The sequence below is a fragment of the Aquarana catesbeiana genome, linkage group LG11 (assembly GCF_042186555.1).
Source record: "Aquarana catesbeiana isolate 2022-GZ linkage group LG11, ASM4218655v1, whole genome shotgun sequence".
NCBI classification, from domain to species: Eukaryota; Metazoa; Chordata; class Amphibia; order Anura; family Ranidae; genus Aquarana; species Aquarana catesbeiana.
In genome coordinates this window covers 223,457,443-223,478,913 of record NC_133334.1, presented here as the reverse complement: position 1 = coordinate 223,478,913, position 21,471 = coordinate 223,457,443, and the positions used below count along the sequence as shown (strand labels likewise).

The window sequence follows — 21,471 nt, the reverse complement described above, 5'->3', positions numbered from 1 at the left end:
TTGAATCAAATAATTTACTACTTCTGTATAATTAAATAAACACCTTATTCCACTATGATTGTGTAGGCTCTGCAACAGCCTTTCTCAACCTTTATAGTTCAGAGAACCCTTAAAAATAATAAAGTCTTGGGGAACCCCTGTAGAAATAGATATACCTTCAGCTCATGGAACATTACCTGGAGTACCTAGTGTATTTGTCACCCAGAAAGGAGCACTTAACACCCCTCCCTTTATACATCAAGATAATCTTCAGCAATATTCTTGAAATTATATTAAAAGAGAGGTTCAGAAAATTTGGGCTGGCAGGATGGAGGCGCAGGGCATTACTGTTTAGGTGTTGATATCTCATGGTATATAACTGAGGGTTATCTATTGTACCTTGTGTATGGTACCCTACCTACCCTCACTACTCCTTTTCCACCATCTTCTCCCCTCCCAGTGGAGGCTCTTCCATGGGGGCTCCTGGGGAAGTGCCCCAACAGTTTTTATTGCAGTAAATAAATACAAAAGAAACTATATAATTATTTTTTCTGTTGCGTTTTTAATTTTGTGTAAACTTACACCTTAATATGTGTCTGTGTGATCAAATGTGTTCTGTGCTTTTAAATGCTAGTCCCTCACCTCATGATTAGAAATTTTTTTTCTAAACTGCCTAGCAACAGACAGTCCGTCCGAAAAATCATTTATAACTGTAATTTAGAACACTGAGTAACATTTTCCCCATGCTTACTGGCTGCCTGCCAGTCTCCCATTGTATTTAATTGGAGCTCATTAGGGCGGGCCGAAATACTGACCTGGCCCGCCTATTGATCTTCCTAATTTGCTTGCTGCACCAGGGGGTAGAGATCTTTCCCTAGTGCAGTTGCACTGCTGAGCCAGAAGAGTCAGACAGACTCAAGAAGAAAGCAGTAGTGAGCTCAGCTGCCTGGTCTGGTTCCTAACCCCTCCCTTGCTGAGCCTCAACACACCAGCCAGTCCACCCAGGCAGCATTGTTCCTTCTGTAGCCCTCACCCAGGCCAGTTCCCTTTCTCCCTGAGTCCTCCTTGGTGCAGCAGCTGACTGCCACTACAGGTTGGTTCAGGTAGGTTGCTGCTTGCTTGCTAAGTTGTGGGGAGCCAGCACTGGGATATCTCGGCGGCAGACAGTGGCACTGGTTGTTGTGCTGCACTTCTGCACTGGTCTCTTTTCACTATTCAGCTATGATGGCAGGCATTGATGCCTGCCACTGAGATATCCTGCCTCCCTCCCTGTAGTATTTGTTAATTAAAAAAATTATAGATAAAAATTTGACTCTCAGGGGGTTTCTCACTCTCTCAGTATATCCCCTTAGGGTGTCTCGCTCAGCCTTGCATTGTGTTGCTGCATATAACTGGATTGTGATTCCTTTTGCTAAATCTTTAATTTAAATTTAAAAATAAAGATGCATTACAGAAAAAAAGTTAACACAAGTTTGAGGTCAATTTTAATGCTTTATTCTATGGTATATTTTCCAAGGAAGTGACAGTTCTACTTTTAATTTAAACAACATTTAAAAGCAACATGCCAGACCCTTATCTGAGCATGCAGCCTTGGCAGGCCAGGAAAGAGAGGGGAACGAGCGCCCCCCCCCCCCCCCCGAACCATACCAGGCCGCATGCCCTCAACATGGGGTCGGTTGAGGGGCGGCCACCCCAAAGCACCCTTTCCTCATGTTGATGGGGAAAAGGGCCTCTTCCCCATAACCCTGGGCTGTGGTTGTGGGGGTCTGCAGGCAAGGGGCATATCAGAATCTGTAAGGGGGTCACCAGTTCCTGGCCCCCCCCATGCGAATAAGTATGGGGTACATTATACCCCTACTCATTCACCAAAAAAAGTGTCACTTAGGAAAAAACACAAACACAGTTTTTGACAATTGCTTTTTTTAAAAATCCAAAAATAATGTCCCCCCCATGTTGACCTATCGTCAATCTCACTGCCTGCCGAACCTGAAAAAAAAAAAGCCCCCGCACTCGTCGAAGGCTAACTGGCGACTGCCCTCTCCTCTGTCTGACATTTCTTAAATAGGTAAGGGGCAGGGCCAACTGGTGACATCACCACCTGGTGCATGAATTATTAGTTGTTAAGGACACGATGGCCTGATTACCGGCTTGCTCCTTAGCAATCAGCCATATACAGTGTTTTTAAAGAAGAAAAAAAACACAAAACGCATAAAAAAAATGCAACACTTGCAACTTCATTGAAGTCTATTACATGCAAAACACAATCTGAGGGGGCGTGACCGGATGGGTGGGTGCGTGTGGAGCTGTGGTATGGAGTGAGTAAGAGTGTGTTCTCCCCCTCCTCTGCTCCCTCTGCTCCCCCTGCTAGTTAAACACATACCGGGCGGTGTGTGTCTGATTGCCGTGGTGGAGAGCGCGCTGTGTGCGGATGCTGAGCGGAGTGCTTTGTCCCGCTGGACGGAGATCGTGGATCATGGATCCGAGGCTGCCTTGCTCTGCTCCGATCTTCCCCGATCCATCCTCGATCCTTCCGGAGCAGCTGAGAGCGCTGTAGGACAGCCGGGAGTGACGTCACAAGCCGCTGTGAGGTACTTGAGAAGCGGCAAACGGGCGCGAGCGCTGGCTGTATGTAATGGTCACCGCTTGTTCGCTCACCACCGGAGAAAGAATTGGAGGCTTTCTAAGGGGGGTATAAGTATATGGATACCCAAATTTGAGTACATATGCAATATACTTTAAACCATTGACTGGAATCTGCCGTTAAGTGGAACTTCTCCTGTATGGGGGTCTACAAATACAGGCTAAGTGCCCTTAAGAGTCTTTAAAAATTTAAAGTTCAATATCTCATGCTATTTAATTGCCTAATCTGCCAAGGTTTTTTCATTAGTAGGCAAAAGGGACAGGTGTGAAAAGGATAGATATAACATTCTCTGTCCTTCCCTGTTTTTTCCTTACTTTATAGGTTGTTATTTCACTTGCACTGTACCTAGGTAAACATCATAAGGCTGACCCAGAACCTATACCAACTGAGAAGCTTGCAGGCAAGACACTATTAATCCCTGTACTAGCAAAAGTGCATATGTTCTCAGGGTGCTGGACTTTATTTTAAATCTCCGCAATTAATGTATTTATGTTTGGATATATTGTGTATGCTGTAGAGTAGTTTCCCTTGGATTACAGGTTGAGGACGGCCCTTTGTTAAAGTATATATGATGCAGCACTTACAATCTTCCAAAGAAAAAAACTCTCAGCAAACACTAGCAGTGGCAGCAGCAGCGAAGTTGGAGAATTATGCTCACACCTCCGCTCTGACCCCTCCAAAGAAGGGGTCACAGTCTAAAGCACAGCAGGGGGACGCATCGGATAGGAAAAGCCAGGGCCAGACCCAGCTATCTGTCGCAGCACCATCGGCTCAGTCAACTAAAATACATAGCAATAAAGGTCAGGGGACTAGTGATCAAAATGTAGGTACAAATGTAACAACTGACCCAACTTTGCCCCCAGAGAAAGAGCCAACCCTAATGGATGTACTTATGGCAGTGAGTGTATGCAATAACTCAATTGAAGAACTTTGCGAACAGATGAAGGGAGTAAAAGAGGATCTGATACTGGTCAGACAGGACTTACAAAAAACAGCAGAGAGAACGACAGCCTTGGAAGGATGGGTCAGCCAGCTAGAAGATGATATATCCCCATTAATGAAAGACATAAAAAGGATGAAGGAACAGATATCTAAGCAGGCTTTCAAAATGGAGGAAATGGAGAATAGGAGTCGGAGGGACAATGTGAGGTTGGTGGGTCTGCCGGAAAAAAGTGAGGGCTCTAACCCTATGGAGTTCCTAGAAAAGTGGCTGGTTGAACTTTTTGGTAGAGAATCATTTTCAATGATTTTCTCGATTGTAAGAGCACATAGAGTCCCCTTCAGGGCCCCTCCAGAAGGGGGTTATCCTAGACCAATACTGATGAAGTTTCTTAACTATAAGGATAAAGTAACGTTGTTGCGAAAAACAAGGGAGGCGGGAAACATCTTTTTTAACGGCGTCAAAATATCGTTTTACTCTGACTTCTCGCCGGATCTGCAGAGACGCAGGGCGGAGTTTAAACAGTCCAAGCGCATTCTACAAAAACTCAAGCTGCCTTATGCCCTTCTCTACCCTGCAAGGTTACATCTAACAGCTCTGGGGGGGACCCAGATTTTTGATTCCCCAGCGGGGGTGGAACAGTGGTTAGAAGAAAATAAGGAGAAATTTTAGATACTCTGTAAAGGGGAGGGAGGGGTGTAATATGCATAGGATATATTAGGATGTATTAGGATATTTAGATTGGGGTGGGAGGGGGGTGGTAGTTACACACAGTTGTATGGGGAGTGGTGGATGGGAATGATACATGGGAGTAAATGTGTGGAACAGGTAGTATGGGATCTCGTTACTTTAAAACCCCTGGGGGTTCACCTAGTTAGGTGGGGGGCGGGTAGGAGAGGCAAAGTGGGAGGGGGGGATGGGGGAAGAAGAGGCGAGGGATATCCAGCTGGGTGGCAGGGGAGGGCAGGGTGGGGGGAACGGAGTGGGGGGGCTGTTTAGGTAATCTAGGTATTGCTGAGGCACTGATAATGGGGAAGTTTGGTTTAAAGGTACTCACAGCAAGCAGGAAAACTAGTGGAAATCACTTTTGTTGGACTCAGGCTTATACACAAAGTTTTGATTATATGAAAAAGGTATTTGAAACACACATGAAAGGATTTAGTAAATATTTATTTAGGTTGGTTATGTTGGACACGTCATTTAAAGTCACTAACGATTTTAGAGTGGAGGTGAAATGTAATTCACTGTTAAAAATGCATGATAGAGGGGTGTTAAAGTATTAATTTGTAATGAATTTAATTTTAGTTAGATATATCCTCTAGGTTGGTATATATTTATTGATGTATAGATGCAAGCTAAGACACTAAAATTAGGATCCTGGAATGTCAGGGGACTGGGGACACCGCTCAAAAAGCTGGCAATACTCTCCATGATGGAGAGCTGCAGTGTAGATCTGGTCTGCCTTCAGGAAACTCATTTAACTAAAAATACACTCCAGCAATTACAGTCGAAGAAATATAAATGTAAATTCCATGCGGTTCACTCCTCCTAGAGCAGGGGGGTGAGCGTTATGGTGAAAACAGGGGTGAACTTTTCCTGCAGGCAGTCCAGTATTGATGAGTTGGGCTGTTATATCTTTTTATACTGCTCAATTGAGAGTAATATGTATGTGATGGCAAATATATACATTCCTCCGCCCTTTAATTTAGATGTTATGTTTAGATTGAATGAATTCCTGCTAGACAAAGAAGGGGTGCCGATTATAGCGGTAGGTGATTTTAATGAGATATTGGATAGAAAGCTGGATAGATTTCCTGTACGGACTCCCTCGGAGTCTGTGGAGAAGAGTCGCTTACGTCAATTCGTGGATGAAGTGGGGTTACTAGACCTGTGGAGAGTGCAGAATTCGGGAGTCGCGCAATGTTCATGCTATTCAGCCTCTTATTCCGCGCTCTCTAGGATAGATTTGGTTCTGGGGAATGATAGTGCACTACAGATTACCGAGAAAATTTTATATTGGCCAAGAGGCATATCGGATCATTCGGAAAACAAAGCAGTGCAGCGCTATACTTAAAAGTCCAAATAAAGTCCTAAAAATTAGAAATCACATGTAGATGGAAAAAGGATTCTCCTCTGGAATGATGTAGGTGCTCAAGAAAATTCCATGCAGTGCTACAAATCCGTGAACCCACCACCGGCCAGCCAAACCGCTCACCTTAGCATATGGACCCCTGAACTAACAGATGGGTCATAACAGCTTTTACCACACTCAGTGGATAAGGATGAAGACTTGTCTAAGTAGATGGTCTCACGGTAATGAAAATGGCACTCGAAATTGCAGATCATATCACATGAAATAAAAATGGAAAAACATAGTGCACACTGCGTGGCTAAAATACAATAACATTTATTAAAATTCGGTACTCACAAACACGGCACTATGCCCTAGTGCTGGGATACAGGTAAAAATATCATCAAAAGAGTATCGTGAGTTGAATGATGGCTGCAGTGATGTCCAAAAGCTCCCGCACGCGTATCGTCCTCTGGACTTCCTCAGCGGTAATGGAGATAAAAGACATCACATCTATATATATAGAGCCCAAATATCTACTTCCTATAGGGTAACCCATCCCCCCGGGGGTGCCGTCCAATCGGCTGCAGCCACCAAGGGGTCAAAGGTATTACTTCCTACCCTAACAAATACGTCCCCATAGTAACTAAGAATTATGCATCATGACACCCGGTCATGTGACACAATACCCAGGAAGCAGGAAACTCATATTAGTAAAATAAATTTTAAAAGTCGTCATGACAGCAAATGACGCTGGGAAGGTCGATCAAGTGACCCTACGTTATTAGAGGAGCTAGATCACACCCAGAAGAAGAGCGCCACCCCTGGTAACCCAAGCCTCTCCCACAGGCCGTCACTCCAGGGGCAGAACGCTCTAATTAGTATGCATTGGGGCGGCTGCCGTGACGTCGATGACGTCGGGGCGGCCGATCATGTGATCCCACTATTTCTAAGAGCTATAACGTGAAGGGTACAGAAATCCCGCCCCCAGTAACCGGACCTCTCTCCAGAGCCGTCGCCATGGCGATTAACTTGCTTAGGAACCTCCCCACTTGGACGGCCGCCGTGACGTCACCTACGCCGGGACGGCCGGTCATGTGATTACACCAACTTGTTGATAACCTGAGGCTGGAACAAAGGGAGCAAAGGCACCACCCCCAATGACCAGAAACCCTCCCCAAGCCGTCGCCATGGAAATCAGCTAAATGGGACTACAGCCTTTGGTTAACATGTTAAGTGACATCTGAATAAAATAAAATGTCACAATGTTTGTAACCATTGCTGGGCCCATGAACGGAACGCAACTTCAGTTCAAATGGCAAACCCTTAGTTATAAAAAATAATAAAAAAGGGGGATATAAAAAAATGTATTAATACTAAAAATGGCACATGGGAAAAACTTCCCCATATACTCCATCACTGCAACCACCTTCAAAGCTCCACCCTAAACATCTAATTTATAAACATAATAAACAAATGTGTGCGTCTGTTGTATAATAATTCGCGATCATACATGACAAATTGAATATCAATGATACCACAGAATAACCCGTTTATATGATAAACATTCCATATTAATGCTAATATTACTCTCTCTCACCTGTGCAAGGAAAAACACTAAGCAGATTATTATCTGTCAGAGATGAAGCAATTTAAGTCGAATTCGACATTGAGTCCCGTGGGTACCCCCACTTGGGTCTCATATATCCAAAACGACTCACGCCAACTCAATTGTCGAATAAAATTACCTCCCCTCCAATGAGGGGTCACTTTTTCGACCCCCCAAAATTTTAATTTGGCGGGGCTTCGGGCATGGAACAATCGAAAATGCTTGGAAACATTATGAGTGACCAAGCCTTTTTTTATTGTTATTCACATGTTCCCCTATTCTGATATGCAAAGGTCTAGATGTTCTCCCTATGTACTGGAGGCCACATTCGCACTCCATCATATATACTACCCCCGTGGTAGAACACGTGATAAAGTCCTTGATTTGGTAAACTTTCTTAGTTGCTGTGGCGACAAACTCCTTACGTTTTTTAGTATTGCTTTTAGCCTGTTTACATGGTGGACATTGACCACAGGCATAGAAACCTGTCAGTACATTGAAAATCCTGTTCTCAAATGGAACTGGTGGGTCTATAACCCCAGGGGCCAGCTTGTCTCGCAAAGAAGGGGCCTTTTTGTATACAAACTGAGGAAACTGAGGAAGAACTGGACCTAACACTCTGTCCCGTTTGAGAATAGGCCAATGTTTGCGAACTACCCTTTCAAATTGTTTGTACTGAACGTTAAAATCTAGGATCATTTTGATATTCCCTGATGTGTCCTGTCGGACTTTAGGGCAATTGGACACTAACGTATTTCTATCGAGCGCCCGAACGTATTCTATATCTTTATCGATACTGATCCTATCATACCCCTTTTGGATAAAGCGGGATGCAAGTACCTGTGATTGAGAGATGTAATCACTCTCCTGTGTACAATTGCGCCTAATGCGCATAAATTGTCCCTTCGGGATATTGCATAGCCACTGAAGATGGTGACAGCTTCCTAGGGGGATAAACGCATTGCGATCAGTCGGCTTGAAATGATTCATAAGCTTAAACTGATTCCCCTCCAAAGAGATGTCTAAATCCAGGAATACAATCCGTTCGGTACTAATTTTCCAAGACAGGACTATATTCCTGGTATTCCTGTCCAGTTTCTGCATAAATAAATCCAACTTAAACCTATCACCCGTCCAAATCATAATAATATCATCAATGTATCTCTGGTAACAGACAAGTTCAGGGGGCATGTTATTGTAAATAGCGTTTTCCTCCCAGTGTGCCATAAATAAATTGGCAACACTGGGAGCAAACCGAGCCCCCATGGCTACACCTCTCGTTTGGAGGTAAAATTGTCTGTTGTACCAGAAATAATTTTTTGATAAACAAAAATTTAAACAATCGAGAATGTAACTCTTATGTCTCCTTGTAAGATCGGATGTTCTAAAAGCCCACTGCACAGAATTCAAGGCATCCTCATGACTAATGATTGTGTACAGTGAGCTAACATCCGCTGTTATCAAAAAACAAGATGATAAGTCGGGTAAAGATTCGATAATCTGAATGATATGTTTAGTATCCTTCAAGAAGGAGTGAGTTTTAGAAACCATAGGTTGGAGAAAAAAATCAATGTATTGACCCAGTCTGGAAGTGACTGAGTCAATACCATTGACTATAGGTCGGCCTGGTGGATTGGTACTACTCTTGTGTATTTTGGGCAAAAAATATATTATTGGGGTGCGGCATGCAGATGGATCCAAATAGGATGCCTCCTTAACATGCCCCCTGAACTTGTCTGTTACCAGAGATACATTGATGATATTATTATGATTTGGACGGGTGATAGGTTTAAGTTGGATTTATTTATGCAGAAACTGGACAGAAATACCAGGAATATAGTCCTGTCTTGGAACATTAGTACCGAACGGATTGTATTCCTGGATTTAGACATCTCTTTGGAGGGGAATCAGTTTAAGCTTATGAATCATTTCAAGCCGACTGATCGCAATGCGTTTATCCCCCTAGGAAGCTGTCACCATCTTCAGTGGCTATGCAATATCCCGAAGGGACAATTTATGCGCATTAGGCGCAATTGTACACAGGAGAGTGATTACATCTCTCAATCACAGGTACTTGCATCCCGCTTTATCCAAAAGGGGTATGATAGGATCAGTATCGATAAAGATATAGAATACGTTCGGGCACTCGATAGAAATACGTTAGTGTCCAATTGCCCTAAAGTCCGACAGGACACATCAGGGAATATCAAAATGATCCTAGATTTTAACGTTCAGTACAAACAATTTGAAAGGGTCGTTCGCAAACATTGGCCTATTCTCAAACGGGACAGAGTGTTAGGTCCAGTTCTTCCTCAGTTTCCTCAGTTTGTATACAAAAAGGCCCCTTCTTTGCGAGACAAGCTGGCCCCTGGGGTTATAGACCCACCAGTTCCATTTGAGAACAGGATTTTCAATGTACTGACAGGTTTCTATGCCTGTGGTCAATGTCCACCATGTAAACAGGCTAAAAGCAATACTAAAAAACGTAAGGAGTTTGTCGCCACAGCAACTAAGAAAGTTTACCAAATCAAGGACTTTATCACGTGTTCTACCACGGGGGTAGTATATATGATGGAGTGCGAATGTGGCCTCCAGTACATAGGGAGAACATCTAGACCTTTGCATATCAGAATAGGGGAACATGTGAATAACATTAAAAAAGGCTTGGTCACTCATAATGTTTCCAAGCATTTTCGATTGTTCCATGCCCGAAGCCCCGCCAAATTAAAATTTTGGGGGGTCGAAAAAGTGACCCCTCATTGGAGGGGAGGTAATTTTATTCGACAATTGAGTCGGCGTGAGTCGTTTTGGATATATGAGACCCAAGTGGGGGTACCCACGGGACTCAATGTCGAATTCGACTTAAATTGCTTCATCTCTGACAGATAATAATCTGCTTAGTGTTTTTCCTTGCACAGGTGAGAGAGAGTAATATTAGCATTAATATGGAATGTTTATCATATAAACGGGTTATTCTGTGGTATCATTGATATTCAATTTGTCATGTATGATCGCGAATTATTATACAACAGACGCACACATTTGTTTATTATGTTTATAAATTAGATGTTTAGGGTGGAGCTTTGAAGGTGGTTGCAGTGATGGAGTATATGTGGAAGTTTTTCCCATGTGCCATTTTTAGTATTAATACATTTTTTTATATCCCCCTTTTTTATTATTTTTTTATAACTAAGAGTATGCCATTTGAACTGAAGTTGCGTTCCGTTCATGGGCCCAGCAATGGTTACAAACATTGTGACATTTTATTTTATTCAGATGTCACTTAACATGTTAACCAAAGGCTGTAGCTGATTTCCATGGAGACGGCTTGGGGAGGGTTTCTGGTCATTGGGGGTGGTGCCTTTGCTCCCTTTGTTCCAGCCTCAGGTTATCAACAAGTTGGTGTAATCACATGACCGGCCATCCCGGCTTAGGTGACGTAACGGCGGCCGTCCCAGTGGGGAGGTTCCTAAGCAAGTTAATCGCCATGGCGACGGCTCTGGAGAGAGGTCCGGTTACTGGGGGTGGGATTTCTGTACCCTTCACGTTATAGCTCTTAGAAATAGTGGGATCACATGATCGGCCGCCCCGACGTCATCGACGTCACGGCAGCCGCCCCAATGCATACTAATTAGAGCGTCCTGCCCCTGGAGTGACGGCCTGTGGGAGAGGCTTGGGTTACCAGGGGTGGCGCTCTTCTTCTGGGTGTGATCTAGCTCCTCTAATAACGTAGGGTCACTTGATCGACCTTCCCAGCGTCATTTGCTGTCATGACGACTTTTAAAATTTATTTTACTAATATGAGTTTCCTGCTTCCTGGGTATTGTGTCACATGACCGGGTGTCATGATGCATAATTCTTAGTTACTATGGGGACGTATTTGTTAGGGTAGGAAGTAATACCTTTGACCCCTTGGTGGCTGCAGCCGATTGGACGGCACCCCCGGGGGGATGGGTTACCCTATAGGAAGTAGATATTTGGGCTCTATATATATAGATGTGATGTCTTTTATCTCCATTACCGCTGAGGAAGTCCAGAGGACGATACGCGTGCGGGAGCTTTTGGACATCACTGCAGCCATCATTCAACTCACGATACTCTTTTGATGATATTTTTACCTGTATCCCAGCACTAGGGCATAGTGCCGTGTTTGTGAGTACCGAATTTTAATAAATGTTATTGTATTTTAGCCACGCAGTGTGCACTATGTTTTTCCATTTTTATTTCATGTGATATGATCTGCAATTTCGAGTGCCATTTTCATTACCGTGGGACCATCTACTTAGACAAGTCTTCATCCTTATCCACTGAGTGTGGTAAAAGCTGTTATGACCCATCTGTTAGTTCAGGGGTCCATATGCTAAGGTGAGCGGTTTGGCTGGCCGGTGGTGGGTTCACGGATTTGTAGTACTGCATGGAATTTTCTTGAGCACCTACATCATTCCAGAGGAGAATCCTTTTTCCATCTACATGTGATTTCTAATTTTTAGGACTTTATTTGGACTTTTAAGTATAGCGCTGCACTGCTTTGTTTTCCATATGTCTTTTGAGGTTTTATATGTTTGCCTTTAGTGTTCAGCAGCTTGTTTACTTTGTGACAGTTGTATTTTTGCGCTGACTGTATTTTCTTTAATTAGTGATCTCTTAAACATACCTCGGTCTAGCAGCATTAATCATGGAAATTTTCCAGTACTTAGAAAAAAGAGAGATTAAATTAGGGGAAATTTTCTCAAAAAAACAGAACACTCAAGAGGCTAATGATTTAGCCCTGGGTTTTAGGAAGTTCGGATATTTATTTGAAAAGAAAGTTAAAACATGGTGGGACATAGTCTCTTTTGAGCAATATTTAACTGAGAAACTGATTCCTAGACGTCTGAGATGGGAAGTGCCTCCCAATGATGGCCTTATGGATGAGGACTCATTAAAAGAATGGGGAGATTTTTTCACCAGTAAAGGCCTGGAATTGGTTGGATTCCTGTTGTCACGCAAACGGCGCAAAATGACGCAGCTTGAAACTCAGATTATGGAGCTCAAGAACTCCATGGAGTCATATAAAGAATCTGAAGAATTTCTCAGGCTGTCAGCCGAGTTAAAGAATAGGCTCCAGAAATGGGACTATGAAACACAAAATAAAAAGAAGAAAAAATACATAAGAGATCTGGAGGATTTTGGGAGAGGGAATGTGTACAAATGGCAGATGAAATCTGGGGACGGGAATAATATTCCATCACATCCAGGCCCCCAGGTTATGGAGCACCCCAATACACCTTTACCCACCCCCATAGAAGAACCTGTTTTTCCTTATGAGTATACAGAGTATGCTGATGTGGGGACACCCCATGACACCAACCCTTATAGGGTTGTCTCCAATAAGAGAGGCAAGAATAAAAAAGGTCGGGGCCGTAAGGATGTTTTTTATGATTCACCATCTAGACAATATCCTTGGAACCCTCCTTATAATGAGGAATTCCACAAAGGTCCCAATTATTTTTCAGGTGGTCATCATCCAGGTGAAAACTCTAGTGGCACTGGCCAATACGGGAGGATGGAATCTGGACGATATCAGAATGATTACCCGAATACGTCCAGATCCACCAACCCATATCCTAATAGAGGGAGGTTCCCTCATTCTGGTGGGAATCCCATATTTGTTCAAAATCGTTTTGCCCCTCTACAGAACCCTGGACCACGGAGGGGGGGGGATTTTCACAGGATCCCTGTGCGGGCAGGGAGGGGAGCTCCATCAGTTCCTCCCAATCCAGGAGGGGGGTTGAGTGTTGCGCCTTCTCCTGCCACCCACGACAGAAAAAGAAAAATGGCAGAGGAAGGAGTGGAGGCAGGAGAATTCAAAAGAGTAAAACCCCATTAGGAGCAGGAATATATAACCTGAGTGGTTCACCTCTCAATGAAGATGAGATTAAGGTTTTAGACTGAGGTCTTAAGTATGCACCCACCCGTAATTTAAATAAATTTCAGACTTATATTAGTCTCAAAAAATTCATTAGAAATCTGAATGTAAAGAAGTATTATCTTTCTAATACTACAGTCCGGACAGATTCTAATATCATGAAACCATCTGGTAAACATTCCACCCTCCGTAATAAATCAGTATTTAATCCTCCCAACCTGGATACTAAACATATAGATGTGTTCAAAAACATGATTGCTAAGGATCTTGAATCACTTAAGATCCGGAAAGTGAATGATCCAGAGTTTATTAAGAAGGGTATTCAATCACTGATGGAACGGAAGGATTTGGTGTTACGTCCGGCAGATAAAGGAGGGGGTCTGGTGATATTAAGCAAAGCGTACTACAATAATGAAATGGAGAACTTACTAAGCGATTATAACACATACGTTAAGCTTACAAAAGATCCCATGCTTGAGTATAAGGAGGAATTACACTCATTGATAGAAAGAGGGAAACATATTGGGGTGCTGAATGCTAAGGAGGCATCCTATTTGGATCCATCTGCATGCCGCACCCCAATAATATATTTTTTGCCCAAAATACACAAGAGTAGTACCAATCCACCAGGCCGACCTATAGTCAATGGTATTGACTCAGTCACTTCCAGACTGGGTCAATACATTGATTTTTTTCTCCAACCTATGGTTTCTAAAACTCACTCCTTCTTGAAGGATACTAAACATATCATTCAGATTATCGAATCTTTACCCGACTTATCATCTTGTTTTTTGATAACAGCGGATGTTAGCTCACTGTACACAATCATTAGTCATGAGGATGCCTTGAATTCTGTGCAGTGGGCTTTTAGAACATCCGATCTTACAAGGAGACATAAGAGTTACATTCTCGATTGTTTAAATTTTTGTTTATCAAAAAATTATTTCTGGTACAACAGACAATTTTACCTCCAAACGAGAGGTGTAGCCATGGGGGCTCGGTTTGCTCCCAGTGTTGCCAATTTATTTATGGCACACTGGGAGGAAGACGCTATTTACAATAACATGCCCCCTGAACTTGTCTGTTACCAGAGATACATTGATGATATTATTATGATTTGGACGGGTGATAGGTTTAAGTTGGATTTATTTATGCAGAAACTGGACAGGAATACCAGGAATATAGTCCTGTCTTGGAACATTAGTACCGAACGGATTGTATTCCTGGATTTAGACATCTCTTTGGAGGGGAATCAGTTTAAGCTTATGAATCATTTCAAGCCGACTGATCGCAATGCGTTTATCCCCCTAGGAAGCTGTCACCATCTTCAGTGGCTATGCAATATCCCGAAGGGACAATTTATGCGCATTAGGCGCAATTGTACACAGGAGAGTGATTACATCTCTCAATCACAGGTACTTGCATCCCGCTTTATCCAAAAGGGGTAGGATAGGATCAGTATCGATAAAGATATAGAATACGTTCGGGCGCTCGATAGAAATACGTTAGTGTCCAATTGCCCTAAAGTCCGACAGGACACATCAGGGAATATCAAAATGATCCTAGATTTTAACGTTCAGTACAAACAATTTGAAAGGGTCGTTCGCAAACATTGGCCTATTCTCAAACGGGACAGAGTGTTAGGTCCAGTTCTTCCTCAGTTTCCTCAGTTTGTATACAAAAAGGCCCCTTCTTTACGAGACAAGCTGGCCCCTGGGGTTATAGACCCACCAGTTCCATTTGAGAACAGGATTTTCAATGTACTGACAGGTTTCTATGCCTGTGGTCAATGTCCACCATGTAAACAGGCTAAAAGCAATACTAAAAAACGTAAGGAGTTTGTCGCCACAGCAACTAAGAAAGTTTACCAAATCAAGGACTTTATCACGTGTTCTACCACGGGGGTAGTATATATGATGGAGTGCGAATGTGGCCTCCAGTACATAGGGAGAACATCTAGACCTTTGCATATCAGAATAGGGGAACATGTGAATAACATTAAAAAAGGCTTGGTCACTCATAATGTTTCCAAGCATTTTCGATTGTTCCATGCCCGAAGCCCCGCCAAATTAAAATTTTGGGGGGTCGAAAAAGTGACCCCTCATTGGAGGGGAGGTAATTTTATTCGACAATTGAGTCGGCGTGAGTCGTTTTGGATATATGAGACCCAAGTGGGGGTACCCACGGGACTCAATGTCGAATTCGACTTAAATTGCTTCATCTCTGACAGATAATAATCTGCTTAGTGTTTTTCCTTGCACAGGTGAGAGAGAGTAATATTAGCATTAATATGGAATGTTTATCATATAAACGGGTTATTCTGTGGTATCATTGATATTCAATTTGTCATGTATGATCGCGAATTATTATACAACAGACGCACACATTTGTTTATTATGTTTATAAATTAGATGTTTAGGGTGGAGCTTTGAAGGTGGTTGCAGTGATGGAGTATATGGGGAAGTTTTTCCCATGTGCCATTTTTAGTATTAATACATTTTTTTATATCCCCTTTTTTATTATTTTTTATAACTAAGGGTATGCCATTTGAACTGAAGTTGCGTTCAGTTCATGGGCCCAGCAATGGTTACAAACATTGTGACATTTTATTTTATTCAGATGTCACTTAACATGTTAACCAAAGGCTGTAGTCCCATTTAGCTGATTTCCATGGCGACGGCTTGGGGAGGGTTTCTGGTCATTGGGGGTGGTGCCTTTGCTCCCTTTGTTCCAGCCTCAAGTTGGTGTAATCACATGACCGGCCGTCCCGGCGTAGGTGACGTCACGGCGGCCGTCCCAGTGGGGAGGTTCCTAAGCAAGTTAATCGCCATGGCGACGGCTCTGGAGAGAGGTCCGGTTACTGGGGGGCGGGATTTCTGTACCCTTCACGTTATAGCTCTTAGAAATAGTGGGATCACATGATCGGCCGCCCCGACGTCATCGACGTCACGGCAGCCGCCCCAATGCATACTAATTAGAGCGTCCTGCCCCTGGAGTGACGGCCTGTGGGAGAGGCTTGGGTTACCAGGGGTGGCGCTCTTCTTCTGGGTGTGATCTAGCTCCTCTAATAACGTAGGGTCACTTGATCGACCTTCCCAGCGTCATTTGCTGTCATGACGACTTTTAAAATTTATTTTACTAATATGAGTTTCCTGCTTCCTGGGTATTGTGTCACATGACCGGGTGTCATGATGCATAATTCTTAGTTACTATGGGGACGTATTTGTTAGGGTAGGAAGTAATACCTTTGACCCCTTGGTGGCTGCAGCCGATTGGACGGCACCCCCGGGGGGATGGGTTACCCTATAGGAAGTAGATATTTGAGCTCTATATATATAGATGTGATGTCTTTTATCTCCATTACCGCTGAGGAAGTCCAGAGGACGATATGCGTGCGGGAGCTTTTGGACATCACTGCAGCCATCATTCAACTCAGGATACTCTTTTGATGATATTTTTACCTGTATCCCAGCACTAGGGCATAGTGCCGTGTTTGTGAGTACCGAATTTTAATAAATGTTATTGTATTTTAGCCACGCAGTGTGCACTATGTTTTTCCATTTTTATTTCATGTGATATGATCTGCAATTTCGAGTGCCATTTTCATTACCGTGGGACCATCTACTTAGACAAGTCTTCATCCTTATCCACTGAGTGTGGTAAAAGCTGTTATGACCCATCTGTTAGTTCAGGGGTCCATATGCTAAGGTGAGCGGTTTGGCTGGTGGTGGGTTCACGGATTTGTAGCACTGCATGGAATTTTCTTGAGCACCTACATCATTCCAGAGGAGAATCCTTTTTCCATCTACATGTGATTTCTAATTTTTAGGACTTTATTTGGACTTTTAAGTATAGCGCTGCACTGCTTTGTTTTCCATATGTCTTTTGAGGTTTTATATGTTTGCCTTTAGTGTTCAGCAGCTTGTTTACTTTGTGACAGTTGTATTTTTGCGCTGACTGTATTTTCTTTAATTAGTGATATCGGATCATTCCCCTGTGGTGGTTATATTGAACCTGGGAGGGAACAAACTCCGGAAAGAGTGGAAAATAAATCCTTACTGGTTTGAATTAATTAAAAAAGCGGATGGGGTTCTCCCTAAATTGAGAGAATTTGTAGAAATTAATGAAGGAACAGTGTCGCCTGTCGTGATGTGGGACGCCTTGAAGGCCTTCTTTAGAGGTGTACTAATACAGCAGGTGGACAAATTTAATAAACAGGCTAGGAGTGGGGAAGAAAAAATTTTAAGAGAGATGCTTGAGGCTGAAAATAATTATATAATAGACCTGACCCCTGAGAAGGAAATATTTTGGCTAGATAAACAACAAAAGTACAAGGTAGTTATTATGCAGAAGGCAGAGACTAGGCACCTCCTCCAGCGACAGGTCTCCTTGGTAGAGGGCGAAAGAGTGGGAAAGGTGCTGGCACAGTTGGTGAAGTCCAATACTGCTCCATCCACTATTCTTGCCATCAGGTCCTTAGGAGGTGATATCTTTTCAAATACTTCAAAGATGCAAATATTCAGGGACTATTATGAAACTCTTTATACCACGCAGAAAAAAGGAATGGAGGGTGTGATGGAGGAGTTCTTGGGGGGATCTGGTAATTCCAGCCATCTCGCAAGAGGAAAGGGATCTATTAGAAACACCAATAACACTTGCCGAACTTCAACAAGCGGTCGCCAGTATGGCAAACCAAAAATCTCCTGGCCCAGATGGACTTCCAATTAAGGCTTATAAACACTACGGTAATGTATTAATCCTAGAGTTGCTTAAAGCTCTAGGAGGGGCAACCAAGGGGGGCCATCTGCCCGCTTCTATGATGGAGGCAACTATCATAGTACTGCAGAAAGATGGGAAGGACCCCCTCGATGTGTCCGCTTATAGGCCAATTTCTCTTTTATGCACCAATGCCAAAATTCTGGCCAAGGTTTTGGCAGCTAGATTAAATAGAGTTATCCACAACCTGGTCCATACGGACCAGGAGGGTTTTATAGCCAATAGATCCACAAGTTTGAATATTAGAAGGGCCTTCTTGAATCTACAGTCTCCAACTGAGAATGAGGGTTCAAGAGCGGTATTGACTTTAGATGTGACTAAAGCCTTCGATAGTGTGGAGTGGAGATATATCTGGCGAGTGCTGGGGAAATTTGGATTTGGTCAGTCTTTTATTGGTTGGATTAAAATGCTGTATGATAGACCTAAGGCAAGATTAAAAATTAACGGTGAGTTATCGGACTGGTTTGATCTTGAGAGCGGGACGAGACAGGGGTGTCCATTATCTCCATTGCTTTTCGCTTTGGCGATGGAGCCCCTGGCTATCTCCATAAGAGCGAGTTCTGAGATTATTAGTTTCCAGAGAATTACGGGCGAAGAAAGAATCGTGCTGTATGCGGACAATATCTTGCTATTCCTGGGTGATACGAGTAATTCATTGTTAAAGGCAATGAGAATAGTGGAATCATTTGGCAGTTTTACAGGTCTGAAAATAAACTAGGAGAAGTCTGAGTTATTACCCATAGACCCCATAAGTGCATCAACAGTACATGGAATGCCCCAGTTGGTGACAGTGGATGCATTGAAATACTTGGGAATTGTCATGACAAAGGACCCTAACCAATACATTAGTAAAAACCTTATTCCATTCTTGTTGAAATTCAAACAAAAGATAGGTATTTGGAAACGTTTTCCCCTATCAGTGGCAGGAAGATGTAGTTTAATAAAAATGATCTGGATACCACAATTGTTGCATGTTCTGCACAATACTCCAGTGTGGATATGCAAGAAGTGGTTCAATAAAATCGAGAGCCTCTTTAGGGAATTGATATGGAAGGGGGGACAAGCCAGGATACGGTTACATGTACTTCAGCTCCCGGTGAGGGATGGTGGCTTTGCTAGTTTTTATCAACCCAACTGCAGAAGTTATTGGGGTGTGGGGCTCCGGATGGAGGTACCCCAAATGGCAGAATCTTGTTGATAGGTACTTTACATAATACAATAATTGAGGCCCTAGAAGCGAACTCCTTCCATTATGAATACCCAACAATCAAAATGTTAACTAAAGTATGGAAAATAGTTAAAAAACAGATGAGATACAATGGGGTTACTGAATATACTCCCATTTGGAACAATCGTAATCTGCAGGAAATTCTTAAGATAGGAAAAGTTAGAGAGTGGGAAGATCAGGGTATTAAACGGCTAAGACAACTATATACAGGTAATACACTAAAGAAACTTCCGGAGTTGGAATGTGAATTTAATTTGCCACAGAGTTCCTTTTTTACGTACTGTCAGTTAGAACATGCTCTCAAAGCTCAATTTAAGAACCACAGTTTAGTGTGGAAAGAAACGCCACTATTTCATACTCTATATTACAAGTAGCCCCCACTAAGGGGTTAATATCTAAGATCTATAAACAACTAAGTAATGTAGTTAATGGTGAGGGTTTACTCCATGATGTAAGAGCTAAATGGGAAAAGGATGTAGGGGCAATGACACAAGCGCAGTGGAAGAGAATTTTAGAGATGGAACCATTGTTATCGTTCCCCCCCCACAGAAGATATCGCACCTGATGTTGTTAAACAGAGCTTATTATACACCTAAACGTCTCTATAAGTTTGGAAGAAGATCTAATGATAGCTGTCCCAGATGTCGGGGGACTGGGGATCTCATTCACATGTTGTGGAGATGTCCCAAGTTGTTCCGATACTGGGAGGGGGTGACTGATAGCTTGAGAGATATATTTGGTATTTTAGTGGAGAAGGAGGCCATAGTATGCATTCTGGGGTATAGATGGGTACAGGGGGAGAGGAAAAGTACCACTCTGGCAATTTTGAGATGCTTGTTCCAGGCCAGAAAAATGATCGCCCTGAGATGGCAATCAAAGGAACCTCCCACAGTAAAAGATTGGATTGCTACTTTAAATGAAACCCTACGCAGGGAAAGAATTGAGTATATCAAGAGAGGTGAAAATTGCACAATAAAGATCAATTGTGTATGTGATTTTGCGCAAAACCTCTAATTGAACTTACTAATAGTAAACAATAAGAGAATAAATAAACTTGATGATAAAATTCCATAAATAAAAATCCACAATTAATAAAAATAACTATATGTATGATTGTCCATAGGTGAATAAAACGTGACTTCAGTGCTGATCAATCAAGTGAAGTAAATAAATAAATATATAAGTAGAAAGTGACTTTAAAAGTGCAAATACGTTGATAGGAGATCTGGTGACTTTCGTGGTGTTGGATACCCACTAGGGGCTCCCAGAACTCTCACCTTAATGACACAATAAAAGTGCCTTTGTGAATCCGTTAGGAACTGTACTCGTTCTTGGTCCGATCGGTGCTGACGTTCCGATGCGTCTATGGGGAGGAGGCGCTCCCTCTGGTACACGGACTCCACATAGGGGATAATCAAAAGGAGGGGACTCCAATAGGGTAATATCGTATAGCCAAAGACTTTTATTAAAAATATATTTGCTTACATTGAAGTAAACGAAGTAGCGTTGAACAGCAGTAAAAACAGCGTGGTTTCAATCCCCGCTACGTCACTTCCGGTCCGCGCTATTGTGTATCCGGTTACGTCCTACGCGTTACGTCATATCACATGACTTCCTCAGGGCATGACTTCCTCAGATTATCCCCTATGTGGAGTCCGTGTACCGGAGGGAGTGCCTCCTCCCCATAGACGCATCAGAACGTCAGCACCGATCGGACCAAGAACGAGTACAGTTCCTAACAGATTCACAAAGGCACTTTTATTGTGTCATTAAGGTGAGAGTTCTGGGAGCCCCTAGTGGGTATGCAACACCACGAAAGTCACCAGATCTCCTATCAATGTATTTGCACTTTTAAAGTCACTTTCTACTTATATATTTATTTATTTACTTCACTTGATTGATCAGCACTGAAGTCACGTTTTATTCACCTATGGACAATCATACATATAGTTATTTTTATTAATTGTGGATTTTTATTTATGGAATTTTATCATCAAGTTTATTTATTCTCTTATTGTTTACTATTAGTAAGTTCAATTAGAGGTTTTGCGCGAAATCACATACACAATTGATCTTTATTGTGCAATTTTCAGTTTATAGGTAGTGAGTGGTGTTCACTATTTTTTGATTTTGCAGCATTACACACATAATTTTACACGGTTTTACTTTAGTAGCGCAGAAGTCTATCCTAGGATATCTCACATATCAAGAGAGGTAACTTTAAAGAATTTGACAGAATGTGGAAGCCTTGGTTGGAAAAAATGGGTTGTCCGTAACAGGAAGGAAAGAATACATTGGAGTGGGATACAATGATAAAAC

At 42.6% G+C, this 21,471-nt stretch overlaps 1 protein-coding gene and 1 long non-coding RNA gene across 2 annotated transcripts in view; one reads left to right on the top strand and one right to left on the bottom strand.

Annotated features, from left to right (window-relative positions):
* Positions 1-21,471, bottom strand: part of LOC141112506 (uncharacterized) — a 114,532-nt gene that overhangs the window by 29,993 nt on the left and 63,068 nt on the right. The window lies entirely within an intron of this gene.
* LOC141112504 (phospholipase A and acyltransferase 3-like) overlaps positions 1-21,471 on the top strand; it is a 60,140-nt gene that overhangs the window by 8,038 nt on the left and 30,631 nt on the right. The gene's annotated exons all lie outside the window — the stretch shown is intronic.